General features: G+C 38.4%; 1 long non-coding RNA gene and 1 pseudogene across 1 annotated transcript; both read right to left on the reverse strand.

Annotated features, from left to right (window-relative positions):
- Positions 1-6,235: 6,235 nt before the first annotated feature.
- On the reverse strand, positions 6,236-8,738 carry LOC143884508 (uncharacterized). Its single transcript, XR_013252939.1, has 2 exons — positions 8,370-8,738; positions 6,236-7,394 (listed from the first exon to the last, which is right to left on the reverse strand). It is a non-coding gene; the product is annotated as an uncharacterized LOC143884508 (long non-coding RNA).
- Positions 8,739-13,409: 4,671 nt separating this feature from the next.
- On the reverse strand, positions 13,410-15,550 carry LOC143882742 (uncharacterized; annotated as a pseudogene).
- Between the last annotated feature and the right edge of the window lie 106 nt (positions 15,551-15,656).

Raw genomic sequence — 15,656 nt, forward strand, 5'->3', positions numbered from 1 at the left:
AAAAATTATTTCCATAGGTTGATCCTAACTCTCCGATCCATAGAGGGTTAGGATCAACCCTCAAACATTCAGATCGGAGGGTTAGAATCAACCTATCGAAATGATTTTTGAGGCACAACCTATTTAGACTGTGGCCCATCTAATGGACGGTTTGGATCATTCAATGGAACGGGCCATACCGTACTTTTAATAACATTTCCCTTTATTTATAGCAAAATAGTCAATTTTTTACTGAAATGTATTGAAATTTCAAATGGGGAAATGAAATTCCCACCCCCTGGTTTCAATAATGACACTCTATTGTTTTATTCGCACTTTTTAAATTGGTTGTTGAGAGCATTTTAGGAATTTAGCAACCTTTAAAAGCTAATAAAAAAGTGTAATGGGTGTAGCGCCATTATTGAGTTAAGGGTGTGGAAATATCATTTTTCTTTCCCAAGGGAGATGTTATTCTTAGAGAATTTGCTCCGTATTGATGTCTCCTTGATGTTAGTCAGAATGTATAACAGTGACTATGCTGGCTGTATCGTCATTACGATCAACAGATGGGTCCTGTGCAGGGACATGTATATGTAATTAGACCATTGATCTTGCATACATGAGGTGATCAAGGGGTTAGGATAGTCCGATCAAGTGGCTAGGATCATCCAATTAATTTTGGGTTAACAGCAATGGGCCCGAGACTGCTTCTTCAAAAAAAAAGCAATGGGCCCGAGACTTGTGTTGGTCAATGATAAAGAGCATAAAAAAGGGATTCAAATGCAAGTAGCCAATGTGCTACGAATCGATTTTGACTTCAAAACTGATTAATGCAATTTTGGCTCCAATAATCAGTTTTGGACTCAAAGTCAAATCTCAAAATTCAAAGAGAACACAGCATTAAACAGGTAATTAGAAAAGTATAAATTAAGAAAAGTATATTACTGATACAAGAGAGGGAGCAGATTTACGAATTATTGGACCCAATACCCAAAATTAAATGTGAATTTGAGTCCAATAATCTGTTTTGGATTCACAATTGATTCTCAAATTCTAAAACAAACATGTCTATAAAGATACTCATCCACATCATGATCGCATGTCAGTTTCCATAGAGAGGTTTTTTGTGAGATATACAACCGCGTTGGGGTTAATCTCCATTTTGCAGCATCGAGGCAGCTCCAGATGAACCTCAGTTTCACGAAATCTGAACTCTTCAAGAAATGGATGATCCCGACTTTGAGAATCGATTGTGAGTCTATCACATTTAAACGTAAACTTGAGTCCAATAATGAGTTTTGGACTCACAATCAGTTTCACGATCCAAAATCGTATGTTGGTTTCCACAGAGAGGGTATTGGCGAGAACTATGCTCGTGATGGTTTCCACTGAGGTAGCTCCAGATGAATCTCAACTGAGCAAAATCTGAACACTTCAAGAAATGGATGATCCACAGTCTATAATTGATTGCCAGTCTAAACTGATTAATAGTCATGCCATTAAGGCCCTGTTTGATTAAGATTATGACAACCGATTGTTAGTTCCAAACCGATTATTGGACTAAGAATTACGTTTAAATATGAGTCCAATAATTGGTTTAGACCTCAAAATCGGTTGTAAAGATCTTAAATGAACAGGGCCTAAACGTATACTACTTGAGTCCAATAATCAGTTTTACTCGCAATCGAAACTCAAAATCCAAAATCGTATGTGGATATACGAACACCTGTTGATCCAAATGACGAATATAAATCGTGTCAAATACCCTTTAGAACACCTTTATAAGATGATCATTCATTACGCCTCGTTTAGGGCTCTGCTTAGAGAAGCTAAACTAATGGATGATCATTCATTAAGCCTCGTTTAGGGCTCTGCTTAGAGAAACTAAACTATTGACAGGCCACTAGATCAAATCCCAATCTCACACAAGTGGGCTATGTGGGACCCAATGTTTTTTGTTAGGTTAGTTGATTTCTAATGGAATTGTATCACCGCTATACTGGATTTAGTTTTATAATCTTGGGGCTGTTTGAATGTAGGGCATGTTTGGTTTAAAACCCTGAAGCAGCGTAATATTTTTCACTCTTTCTTAACTTTTGGAAATGTTTTTCAGAATGTGAAGATAGAGGAGGATGAAGTCATTCAAGCGGAAGCCGTTCACCTATCTGATCCTAGCCAACCCAATGCTGATCTTCTTGAAGCTGCCAATAATAAGTTGAATGAAGCTATTCTACGGGAGGAGATTTTCTTAAGACAAAAATCCAGAGAAAAGTGGCTAAAGGAGGGGGACAAAAACTCAAAGTTTTTTCACGCCTCTCTTCAAAACCAAAGGAAGTATGGGTTGATCAAGAAGATTGAGCAAGGATCCAATTGGGTAGAAGACCCAAAAGTTATAAGGAATCTGGCCGCTGAATTTTTCCAAAAATCTCTTACAGAAGAAGGGGTGGAAGAAGATGTTGAACTGTTGGAGGTAATTCCCAACTTGGTTTCGGTTGAGGATAATATTGCCCTTGTTGCCATCCCATCCGAAGATGAGGTCAAAGATGCTATCTGGGATAGCCCTTCGGAAAGTGCCCCGGGTCCAGATGGCTTCGATAGGGCGTTCTATATTTCATGTTGGGGCATTATTAAGGAGGATCTGGTTGCAGCGACCGTTACATTCTTCAAAGGAGGTAAACTCTCAAGAAAATATTCTTCTACCTTCATTTCTCTTATTCCCAAAGTTGAACAGCCCAAGGACTTCTCTGATTTTAGGCCTATTAGCTTGTGTAACTTTTGCTATAAAGTCTTTGCTAAAATTATTGTAACAAGACTTGCAAAAGCCTTGCCTAATCTTATTTCTCCTGAGCAAGGAGCTTTTGTGAAAGGCAGATGTATAACTGACAACATAGTCATTGCCCAAGAGATGATGGCTGGCCTGGGAAGAAAAGTCAGAGGTGGAAATGTCATGCTCAAAATCGATATGGCCAAAGCATATGATCGATTAAACTGGGGCTTCCTCCAAGTCGTTTTATCCAGATTTGGCTTTTCAGAAAGATGGAGGAACCTCATAAAGGAAGCTACCGAAGGGGTGTGGTTTTCAGTGGTTTGCAACGGTGAACCTTATGGGTACTTCAAATCGACAAGAGGTCTGAGACAAGGGGACCCTCTTTCTCCATGCCTCTTTATTTTAGCCGAGGAAGTTCTAAGCAGAGGGATCACTAGGCTATTCCAAGAAGGAAAAGCTTCCTATTTCATGAGAGGACGATCCTGTATTCCGATTACTCACTGTCTTTATGCCGACGATACAGTCATTTTCTCTAATGGGTGCAAGAGTAGTATAAGTCAGATTATGAGGTTTCTTGGGAGATACGAGAAGGCTTCTGGGCAACAAATTAACAAAGGTAAGAGTTGTTTCTCAGTTGACGAGAAAATATCGTCAAGCAGAAAGAATATAATCGAAGTCAATACAGGTTTTCTACTCAAATCCTTCCCAATTCAGTATCTTGGGGTACCATTGTTCTCGGGTAGGATGAAAATTTCCTATTTCGACTTGATGGTTGAGAAAGTGAGGCGTAAGATAGAAGGGTGGAAGGGAAAATTCTTAACTTCAGGAGGGAAACTTGTTCTAATAAATCATGTTCTGGGAAGTATTCCAATTTATACCCTTTCGGCCCTAAGTCCCCCAAAGAGGGTAATTCAGAGAATAGAGAGTCTAATAGCTAATTTTTGGTGGGGAAGCTCCGAATTTGGACTTAAAACTCATTGGGTGGGGTGGAAGCGGATTTGCAAACCTAAGGACGAAGGAGGGTTGGGGTCTAAATCTATGGTGGATCTCAACAAGGCCTTTCGTATGAAGACCCTACACAAGCTTCATCTTAGGAATTCTCTTTGCAGTGAGTTTCTAATATCCTGTTATGGTCGTGGTCAACATCTCAATATGGTGGAAAGTAATGCCAGTAGCTCTAGACTATGGAAAGAAATCTTGGAAGTGAGGGAAATCTGGAAGGAGCATGCTAGATGGGTCGTTGGGAAGGGTTCAATTGGATTTTGGACTGACCTTTGGCTAGGAAGAAGACCATTGGTTGATTTCGTCGATGATCATGCTGACATAAATATCAATGCTAGCATAGCATCTCTTCAATGCCCAGAAAGAGGATGGAACCTAGAAATTATTCTGAGACATCTCCCAAATCAGTGGGAAGTTGTTTTTGCGAATTTAAAGCTTCCCATTTCAGGCAGTGCTGACCTATTGATATGGAGCAGAACTGACTCCGGCCTTTTTACCATTAAAACGGCTTGGGAAGAATGCCGTATAAAATCGGAGAAGGTGGCCTGGTCTGCAGGGTTGTGGGATTCAATTCCGGCAAGGATCACATGCTTTGGATGGAAGGTTTTTCAAAACGCAGTGCCAGTTGATGTACGTATCAAGGATCGAGGAATTCAGTTGGCTTCCAAGTGTGTTTGCTGCCTCCGAAGTAAAGAAGAATCGTCGGATCACCTATTCGTTTATGGTGAGCTTGCTAAAGCGATTTGGTCTGTTTTTGCCAGAATATGGGGGATAGAGCTCATTCCTTTACAGCCTCTTAAAAGCAGGATGAAGGTTTGGTATGAATGGGGAAAGAAAAAGAAATCCTTAGCTGGAATTCTCATGGGCAGCACCCCTCTCTTTATTGCATGGGAAATTTGGAAAGAAAGGTGTGCTAGGAGGATGGAAGGGCGTTTTAACTCAATCCGCTGGGTTCAGTCTAAGATAGTAGAGAATTTAAGAATATTGAGCGCTTCTATAGAGATTCCTCGAGCTCCGACTATGGAGGAAATTCTAGCGCTAGATCTGTTGAAAATCCAGAATCTGGCCCCAAAGCCCCAAAAAGACTCTTGGGTTTGGTGGAAAAGGCCAGAAAAAGGCTTCTTGAAGTTAAACATTGACGGGGCTGCCAAAGGAAATCCGGGTGAGGCTGGAGGGGGTGGGGTTCTTAGGGATGAGAAGGCTTCAGTGATTTTCGCATTCTCCTCCTACTATGGTTCAACTTCGAACATGGTTGCCGAAGCAAGAGCTTTACTAGATGGGCTCCGTTTATGTTTGGCTTTCAAGGTACGTAACCTCATCATCGAATCTGATAGCAAGGTTCTTGTGGATTTAACCCGCAAGAAAGACTCGTGCCCGTGGTCGATCACCTACTTTTGGAAGGAAATCCTTGCTCATATTGATTATATGCGTCCGGATGTCCTTCATCAGTTCAGAGAAGGCAATTCAGTTGCCGATGCGTTAGCGAACGCTGCTTGTGCTTCCAAAGATTTTTCCTTATTTGGCTCTTGGTCAGAAATGCCTTGCAAAGCTCGAGGAGCCGCTCGCTGGGATGCTTTGGGTCTTCCCAATATTCGGTCCGCAAAGCTATAAGGTGGAGTGTGGGTAGGATCTGGTCTTGTTAGATCTAAGTAATTAGGGTCTGTCCCCTTCTCTCTGTTGAGGCATGGTTTATGTCCCCCTTTTTCTTATTCAATATATTAAGAAGGTGCTTTCTGAAAAAAAAAAAAAAAAAAAAAAAAAAAAAAAAAAAAAAAAAAAAAAGGATATCTCGTGCTCTATCCATGCTCTCTCCATTCATGTCCTCTCAAGTCTCTCCCTCTCCCTTCTTCTCTGCCTATCTCTCACAATTGCATCTATAACTATTCCATGGAATAATTTTCGTGGCTGCCAAACGTGACTACGGAATTATTTTTCGTAATTTCTTTTCATGAGGAATAAAATTTTGCTACAATTTTGAAAAATTGATTTAAGAGAATGATACTTTAAAAGTAAAAAATCAGCTAGACAAGATCTAAAAGCAATGGCTTACAGTTCGTTTAGTGTAAAGAGAAAGAAATTCACCATAGAACAAGATCAGAGAATACCTTCTTCGAGGCAATGCAGAGGGAAGAAGATATCGACGTTACATATTACTCTTAGATAAAAGGAAAAGGTACAAATTTTATGTAGATTTGGCCTGAGCTCCTCCATTCTTCTTCTTCTTCTTCTTCTTCTTCTTCTTCTATTTATAGACTTTGGTCATAAAAGTTGTTGATTAACCGTTTCATAATTGCTCGTCCTTTAGCAATCAACATGTGATATATCTTTCAAATTTCGAATTTGAGCCTTTTGCAATCAACATGCATGTGATCTTTCTTTCAAATTCGAAACAATAACTGCTCCTCATTTTGCAATCAACATGTGCTCTTGTTTCAAATTTTGAATTTTATGTTGTAAACATGTTAGTATATTGATTTCTCTTGAAGCTTTCATATAATTCAGCAACTTTGTCTTTATTTAAGCTCTAGATTTCTAATAATCAGTTTTGGACTCACAATCAGTTCTCAAAATTTAAAACAAACAAGGCTATCGGTTCTCAAAATTTAAAACAAACAAGCATATAGATAAAGATTCTCATCCAAACAACGATCGTATAACCGAGGGTTTTTGTGAGATCTACGGTTGCAAAATCTGAACTCTCCAAGCGAGAATGTGAGGGAAATGCTCCGATGGTGATCGCCACCAGCTAAGGCAACTCCAGATAGATCTCAGCTGCACAAAATCTGATTTAAATTAACCGGGAACGCTGGCAAGGAACTAGCCAGAACTCTGTCGGCGATAGCCGACTTGAAGGTCTACGGTGTCCCCCCGAAAGCCCGTGGCCTTCCCCTTTCATCACCACCAGTACCAATTCATCTCTTGTGATGTCTTAGATCCTAGAGAAACCATAGGTAAGCTCTCCTTGCTAGAAGATGTGACTCACTTCTTCTGGGTTACTTGGGCTAGCCAGTTCCCCCTAGACACATAAGAGTATTGTGACCAAAACAAAGCCATGTTGTCTAATGCCTTGAATGCAATCCTTCCAAGAGACAAGGAATTGGAGCATGTCTTCCTCCAAAGAGAGCCACGGTCACGGATGCATAGACTAAAACTAGATTGGGTTCCGTAAAGCAAACAGATGAGTCCATTGCCAGCAGTAATCGGACGAACGAGAGACTGGAGAATGCAGAAGGAAAGATCAATCCATTTGTTTAAGCAGGGATCATAAGCTGAGAAAGAATCAGAGAGTTTTCTATTAAAATCATTAACCATGGTGGATGGGTATTAATTTGAGGAGAGTTCTGAATTAAGTTTGACAAAATATGTAGAGGAAATGATGGACTTCAATGATTTGGACAGAAGGGTTGATCTTAAAATGGCTGCTATGGGTAAACATGAAAAGGCCCTGATCATCATATCCTCTAGAATTTTATGGTACTATATTCAAACATATCGGCCTCCCATTTGTATTCTATGTTTTGAGGATGTGTTGGGAGAAGGCCTACATGGATATGTCAGATGCTAGGTTGGTCGCCCACTAACAAATATACATATAGCCGGGCATTGGCATCTTCTCTCATGGGACTTCTTCATCGCCACTCGTGATCTGCAAATTATTTAGAAAGAAAGTTAGAGGAATTGCTGTTGGTTAGTCCCACCTTGATACATGTTAATAGCCTTTTGATCTTTGGGTTTCTATCAAGAGATGCTAAACTAATGACGGGACACTAGATCAAATCCTAATCACACACAAGTTTGCCATGTGGGACCTAATGGTGATTCTTATGATTAAATCCAAACAGGAATTGCTAGGATAGTTGATTTCTAGAAGAATTTAATCAGCATTATAATCTTGGGGCTGTATGAATGTAGGGCATGTTCGGAAACCACGAAAAATTATTCCATGGAATATTAGTATTTAGTACGGCTCGTTATGAGAGATGAATGAAGAGGGAGATACTTAAACTGGGGGTGAGTGAGGGGAATATGAAAGCCTCTTCAAAATAGGGGAAAAAACCCAAATTGAAAATTAAAGTTCAATGTTTGTTAAACTCATTTTCAGAGATTTTTTTTTTCCTAAAAAAACCTTTTTTGCTATTTTTCAAGGAAAGCTACAAACCTACTAGACCTTGGAATTTTATTTTTTATGGAATATTTTTCCATTGAAAAATTAATTTCAATGATTTTGTTTTCTAGATCCAAACACACCCAAGGAGTTATATGGTATCAACACATATTTTACCTAGGGGATTTCAATAAACTTTTACAGTTAATTAGAAAATAGAAAATTATCTTTTACATTTAGTGCAAAATAAAGAGAAATAGTAAATGTGACAATCCAACTTGGTGTTTATTTTTCTCTTCTAACGTATTTATTAAAAATCATAGGAATACAGCAACAAAGTCTATGGACTAAAAATATCAACCTTTTGGAGTTGCTCAAAGGGCATGTTGAAGAAAACAACTTAAATGTCTAATGCATGCTAACGTAAATAAATATTTATTAGGAGTATTTTTTGAAAATCTTTTTTTTTTTTTGGCTAAATCATGCTTTACAAAAGGTAAATGAAATATATATTACCTCCAACTTGATCGAGCTACCAGCCGGGACAACAAGACGGGGAAGGATACAACCGAAATGAGGCCTTCTTGCAACATCCTCATGTTTTCTTTTCCTATATCACCCATTCCATATTGTCCATTGGTAAGGACTACAACTCGAGTTGGATCATTACAAAAACCTCTTATGAAAAGGCCTTTCCATAGCTTCTTAACTCCAATCGATTTGATGGCAATGGACCACAATACCAATAATGGCTTGGTTTGGAGCCTTGTCATGGAGACAAATAGCAGAAAGTTGAAATGCTTAGGTAGAGGTAGGGTAAGTGGTCCTTGTTTTATATGAAAAAAAATGCCTCGACATTAATGATACAATGATGACACGTACACGCATGCGAGTAAAAGACAACGACACAAATAAATATGACAACCAAATAGTATCTGGCAAAGATATTGGCGTGCATTGAAACAGGATGATATATTCGGCGTTATCTTTTAAGATGCCATTTTTATATGTTTAGTAGCGGCACAAATAAATATGACAACCAAATAGCATCTGGCAAAGATATTGGCGTGCATTGAAACGAGATGATATATTCGGCGTTATCTTTTAAGATGCCATTTTTAGATGTTTAGTAGGGATGTCGATGGACTCAGACGGTGCGAGCAAAAGTAGCGGCACAAATAAATATGACAACCAAATAGTATCTGGCAAAGATATTGGCGTGCATTGAAACGTGATGATATACTCAGTATGGCGTTATCTTTTAAGATACCATTTTTAGATGTTTAGTAGGGATGTCGGTGGACTCAGACGGTCTGATGTATCTGAAGTATCCTAACTTGATTGACAATAGTTTGGCACATTAGTTGGATCCGTAATATCTAATTTGGATCCATACATTAAGGTCCGAAATTGTACTGGATCAAGCTCAAACATAGCCACAAAATCAATTGGTGCATCTTAGAACGTATTAAAGGTCGGTGATATATGAAAATATCCTTCATGTTATAAATAAAAGAGTTTTTGTAAAAGGTATTTTATAGAATAAAATTCCTCCTCCAGTTCCATCCTTTGGAATGAACAGAGTCTCAAGTTGATTCTCTCTCTCTCTCTGTGTGTGTGTGTGTGTGTGTCTCTCTCTCTCTCTCTCTTATCTCATTTCATTATTCCCTCTCAGTTCTTCCCCTAGCCCTAAACTCAATTAAGTATGCATTAACCTAATCCTAGAGGCTAAATGCTTTTATGTTGTTAAGATTAATTTCTTTATTTATGTGGATTATTTTACATCTTTAGAAGTTTAGATTATTCACATAAAGAAGACTTGGATGTTGTTTTAAAGCCTTATGTTTAATGGAATTATCATTTGCTTTAAAACATATATTAAGGGGGAGGTTGTTGGAAAATCCCTTGTGTGTTGTCATCATAAAAAAGAGGTGGATTGTAAGCCCAATGGTTCAACCCTTGGCATTCCTCTATCTTGTTTTGTTGATTCCAAACACAAGTGATTTAAATCTACTAATGTGTTTGTTCTTTTCAGTTGTAGATTCATTTAAGGTTTAAAGTCAAGGAGCTATGGATCAATGCAATTGGAGCTATAATGAAGATCATTGAAGCATGTGAAAATCCTTGGAGAAGGAAGAGACTTGAAGATCTCAAAACATGGAGAAGCATGTTAGGATCCATAAGTGGCATCAAGGGTCAGTTAATTGAGAACAAAACAAGTTAAAATAATCATAGAAATCAAGTGGACTCAAAGCCCAAGTGCCAAAGAGAGTTAAGTGAAAAAGAACAAAATTGGCACTTGCATGGCTGGCCATAAGCCTTTATCTTATGGAGAGTAGGTCTAGAGAATTTTTTTAAATATATTTGAAAATATTTTTAAGATAAAGTACTCTCTCTTAGCTTTTCATAGAGCATAAGAACGTCGAAATCCGATAAGAAATGAGGGAGATATGAAGTTGGCTGCGCAAAACAGGAAAATTCCAACACTGTTGATCCATCGTCTGAATAAGTGCTCGGATGTCCAAACCTGAAAATCCATATTTTTTTAATTATGTAACAGCTAGTTGAAACTAGTAACTAGCTGTTAGAGAGCCGCTCGGAAAGCCCAAAATGGATTGTTTTGACTTGATTCTCTATAAAAAAAGGGTGTTCTACCACTTGGGATGTAAACCCCTTTGTGCCTCTCTAGAATGATTTCAAGGGATTGGATATTAGGCTTTAATTTGCTTATCTTTTGAGAGAGAAAATTCAAGTGAGCTTATTGTGCTATTTTCCTTGTGAGGCATTCATTGTATTTTTCATTTTCTTTGATTACAACACAACATATGGAGCCAATTTCCACATGATTCTCCCTGTTTTGCTAAAACAGTCACCTCTTCAATTTAGAATTATATTTCTAACGGGGCTTTGGAATACCCGAGAAATGGCAAATTTTATAAAGATGGACCTTCATAATCCAATAAAGAGAGCAATGTACCAACATTTCCTCTTCTTCTTTACATAGGATGCATTGACTTGCAAGTGATGTTGCAAAAAGAACATGTTCCTCAGGCCACTCACCCCTTCACTGAAATCACTGTGGTTAACACTTTCAGCATCCTTGACGCAACAGAAGCAGAAGAGGTAAACCTTGGCATAACCTATCCACACAATGTAAATCATGATTCAGATGCAAGGACGGATGGTGAAGAGAGTGAAGAAGACACTGGATCAGAGGACTACTCCGACCATGACAAGGTTTCCTCATTTGAATCCTCCTCGGAAAAGGAAGACAATCAAAGTCCCAAAGAAACTCCAAAAAAGAATGTATCATCGGCGGATGAGCGTAATCAAGTCCACCTGATTCCAGTTGAGCATGAGAATAATGGTACTCCAGAACTTGAAGAACCAAAGGAATCATGGCAGGAAGTTCCTAAGAAAATCTGGCCAAAACGCTCACAAAGAGCCCAACATACTCCTTCAAAATTAGTCGATTATGTAATTCACAAGTAGTGACCATTTTGTTAGGCTTAGTGTTTGTCGCTCAATTGTGAGGAGCCTTGGTTCTCCATCCCTCTCATTTCTTAGAGTTAGGGATGGTTTTGTGCTTTTATTGTATCATCTTCTTCTTTATCTAATAAATCGGTAGGGGTCCCCGCTAAACCCCAGCTTACCCATAAAAAAAAAGTGATGTCTTTCACTTTTTCAGTCGATGGCATGCGTCGATTATCCCCAACACTGCCGTCCATGCAAATGCCACCACTTGTGGTGGCATCATTGATTTCCAAAGTTTTGAGTAGCATGATGATGCATTACTCTCGATCATCCTGTAGAAAAAAGAATGAACAGGGAAGGTGCCATCTGTGTTGGATAACCAAATCCTACAGTCCAGTTTCAAGGGTGAACAATGACAGGATTTAAGATGACCTAGCAAGGTGGCAGGACTCTTAATGCCAGTCTTTTAGGTTACGCCTAAGCCTAATGATCCAATCCACACCCCAATCCCCTCTCAAAGTAATCACTCACCTTGACACCTTTATCGGTCACTACATGGAATAGGTTCAGGAATGCATGGCACAACAAGGACTACCCTATCCATGGATCTACCCACAATCGAATCCATTCCCCCTCCCCCACTCTAAATCTAAGCAAATGCTCAGACAAGGATACTATAGCTTATAAATTCAGCTTATGAACTTAAACGTACAGGTCTAAAATTTGCCTCCACACCACCCCATGGATACAATCAATGGGACTTGTGCCAACTCAAGGGGGTCCGATATCATTTCATAAGGAGTTCATCACTCTTACCAAGGAGTACTAGCTTCCACTTCCCCTTTAAAGAATATGTTGGAAATTACTAAGTGAATTCAAGAATTTGAAAAGGGAAAGACCACTACTTTGCTCAATTGCTAATTGCAAAGGACATGCCGCTTAATCTAGGAGAATGTGAGATCGTATTTGAGGGGAAGCGTTAGCTGCATTCATAGACATTCCATCATGGTTTCAAATACCTTCTCAGCACCTTCTGGATGCCATTGGCTTGTGTTCCTCCATCAGACCATTACCTCATTTTTTCACTTTTGGATTTCCAAATTTCCAGATTCTCTCCTTCCGTTGTCACTTCGAGAAAAACTGCACAATAGTCTCATTGTCAAAAATCAAGAGATTGTGGTTCTGATCTTATTTGATTTCCATCTTTATCTTTTTATTATTCCTTATGTTGTTTTTGAGTTTGTAAATTGTAATGCCTTGGATAAAACAAAAAAGCAGCTGTCCCTCTTGAAAATGACATTATAATCTTATTTCTCTTGTAACATAATAGAGCCATATTGCTCCAAAAGGAAAAAGGATCGAAGTCTTCCATAAAAAATGAAGATGTTAATATAAACAACTAAGGCGAAACAAAGCTGTTTGAATAAGTCTGCAATCTGCATAGCATTGTTCACTGCTATTAATTGGCATCAACTGATACCAAATATGAAGAAAATTAAGCATCTCAAAATATTGTTATTTTGAAATATAAACATGGTCAGCCATTAAGCACTTGTCATTCCGTCTACACCAAGATTTATATACTCAAAACTCTGTCAAGTACTTGATCAAGTGTTTTTTTAGTCTAAAAGATTTATGTTGTGCCTGATTTCCTTTTCAAGTATATGACTAATATTTTGAATACTGGACTGAGTTTTTTTTTTTTTTTTTTTTTTCAAATTATCTAAAGTACTTGAATAGAGTCTTCTGGGATCTACAAGAACTTAGTTACCCATGTAAAGCAAGAGTCTGATTAGGTCCAACTGACGTGCTAAGTACTCCACTGAGTTTTTAGACACATCACTATACTAGTATTAAAAAGTTTAATTATAAGTTTCATACAAACTTGACCAAATTGCTAAATTTTTAACTGAAAATCTCAAATAACCTTCTCAATAATACACGTCAATGCATGGAGCTCATGACCTTTCCTGCATAGTTACTACCTACCATTTTTTGATAAGTATTTGTATAGAAAATTACATTCATGAAAGCAATGTAAAGGAATTTGATAGAAAATTACTTTCATGAAAGCAATACAAACTACCCATAACCTCTAGTTCTTGATAATCCATTGATCAAAGACTTGCATGTCAAGCTATTTGGTACAAAACCCAATTTCAACATGCTATCCTGCAGCTCTAGTGACTTCGCAACATAGCCTTTCTCGCTTCGATAAGTTTGTTGTAACTTCCAGTATCATAAAATTGAAATTTCCTAGTAAAGTAGGTTAGAAGCAGTTCTGCTTTGTTAAGATATCCATCCTTACAATACCCATTTACCAATGCCGCACTAATCATGATATCAGGTATCAAGCCAGATTCAACCATTTCATTCATCAAGCATTCCCCTTCCATGTTTTTACACAATCTTCATAGGCAGCTGATAATAGCCCTAAAAGTAGCCAAATCCGGCCTAATACCTTTATGATTCATCTCATCCATGAATATAAATGCCTCCTTTGTATCATCACATTTGCAGAAAGCTTCAATCATTGCATTATAAGTCTCCAAATTGGGCTTGTACCCATCTTGAAACACTACAACCAAGAGATTCTTCGCCGCATACGGCTTGTTCTCATCACACAGAGAACTAATAAGGTAATTGTAGATCTTGAGAGAGATTGGAACACCTAATCTACGAAGTTGCATGATCAAATTCAAAGAAAGCAATCTTCGCTTTTTATATCCTTCAATGAGCACAATGCAAGTGAAACTATCAGGCATCAAACCAATTCGAATCATCTCATTCAACAACAACTTAGATTCATGCAACTTCCCTTCCTCGCAGTATCCAGAAATAAGAGAATTGTACAAAAAACTATCAGGGTTCAACACTCTATGAATCATTCTATGTAAGAGCTGATGTGCCTCTTTAACCTTGCCTTCCCTTCACAGACCATTCACTAAAATCGCATATGAAACCAAATTAGGCACAGCCCCTCTCTTATACATGATCCTATACAAATTAAAAGCATCATTCAATTACCCCTTACTATAATAGCTATTGGTCAGAGTATAGTATCTCACAACATCCAAATTAAACCTCTCTCCGTCCACCTTCCCCAAAAAATCGCTCACCTTAATAACATCTCCATCCCCACACAACGCGTGTGTCAATATATTAGAAGTATAAGAATTTGATGACATCCCATTTCTCCCTATTTCTTCATAAACTTTCCAACACAAATCAAGAGAATTAGACTTAAACAGACCATTCAAAAGACAATTACAGGCATTGAGATCAGGAACAAATCCAATCTCAACTGCCTTCCTAAAAGTTTCAAAACCTTATCGAATCCTTCCTTTCTTAATATATGCCTTTATAAGCATATCGAAAATGACTGGATTCCAATTGCAATCCTATATTGATGCAACCAAATTGCCATAAATGTCAACATTTATAGATATATCTATCAATTCAGATAGAGAATCCATTGCTTCGGAGAAATTTCGAGACCAAGTTAAGATGTAGATCAGAGTACAGAAATTTTGGGTGCTTGGTTTGAGACCCATTTCATTTTTCACCCAATTAAAGAACGTGAGTGCTGTTGAAGATTCAGATTATTGGCATCTCAACAAAACCCTTGTGATTTCCCGAGGACCCAATTGTAGGAGCTGGGGTATAAATATTAAAACTAGAGTAAGCAAGCTTGATTCGTGCAAAAAATAAATGAGGAAAAAGATTGTGCGGGCGTATAAGCTTATCTGCGCTCGAGGGCCCAAACACATGGGTCCCACATTTTTGTGGCGATCCAAACCATTCATTTGCAAGGTCCCATCATATAGGCTGTGGACCAAAAATCAGATCATCCTAACCCCTCCAAAAGTGGAGGGCAAAAAAGGGCAGATTTATGGCAAACGGTGTCTGTCCATTTTGCCCTAAACTTTTAGAGGGGTTAGGATGATCCTATGAAGCTGATTTTTTGTACACACCCTATTTATGTAAGGGCCTTTCAGATGAATGCTTTGGATCATCCTATTAATGTGGGCCCACATGAGTTTTGAGCCCTCGAGCGCATAGGAATGCTAAACTGAAGGGAGCCTTGCAAGGGCTCCCTTCAGTCTAGCATTCCTCATGTTTATATTACTCATGTTTTACCTAATGCTTCAACCTTCGCAAATGATATTTATATGATGGGATGTGCTAGGCAATTTCACTTTAGCCGGTTTTGTCTTATTCATCTAATTCATCTCAGGTGGCTGTTCTTTCCTAGCAAAAGTAAGCCACGAAATGGCCTTCCTCCAAGTAGCCAAGCAAATCCCATGTGTGGTCAACTATGGACTTTTG

This window comes from Tasmannia lanceolata, unplaced genomic scaffold (genome assembly GCF_043159265.1).
Source record: "Tasmannia lanceolata isolate RefF3 unplaced genomic scaffold, GAP_Taslan_0.1 ptg000008l, whole genome shotgun sequence".
Classification (NCBI taxonomy): domain Eukaryota; kingdom Viridiplantae; phylum Streptophyta; class Magnoliopsida; order Canellales; family Winteraceae; genus Tasmannia; species Tasmannia lanceolata.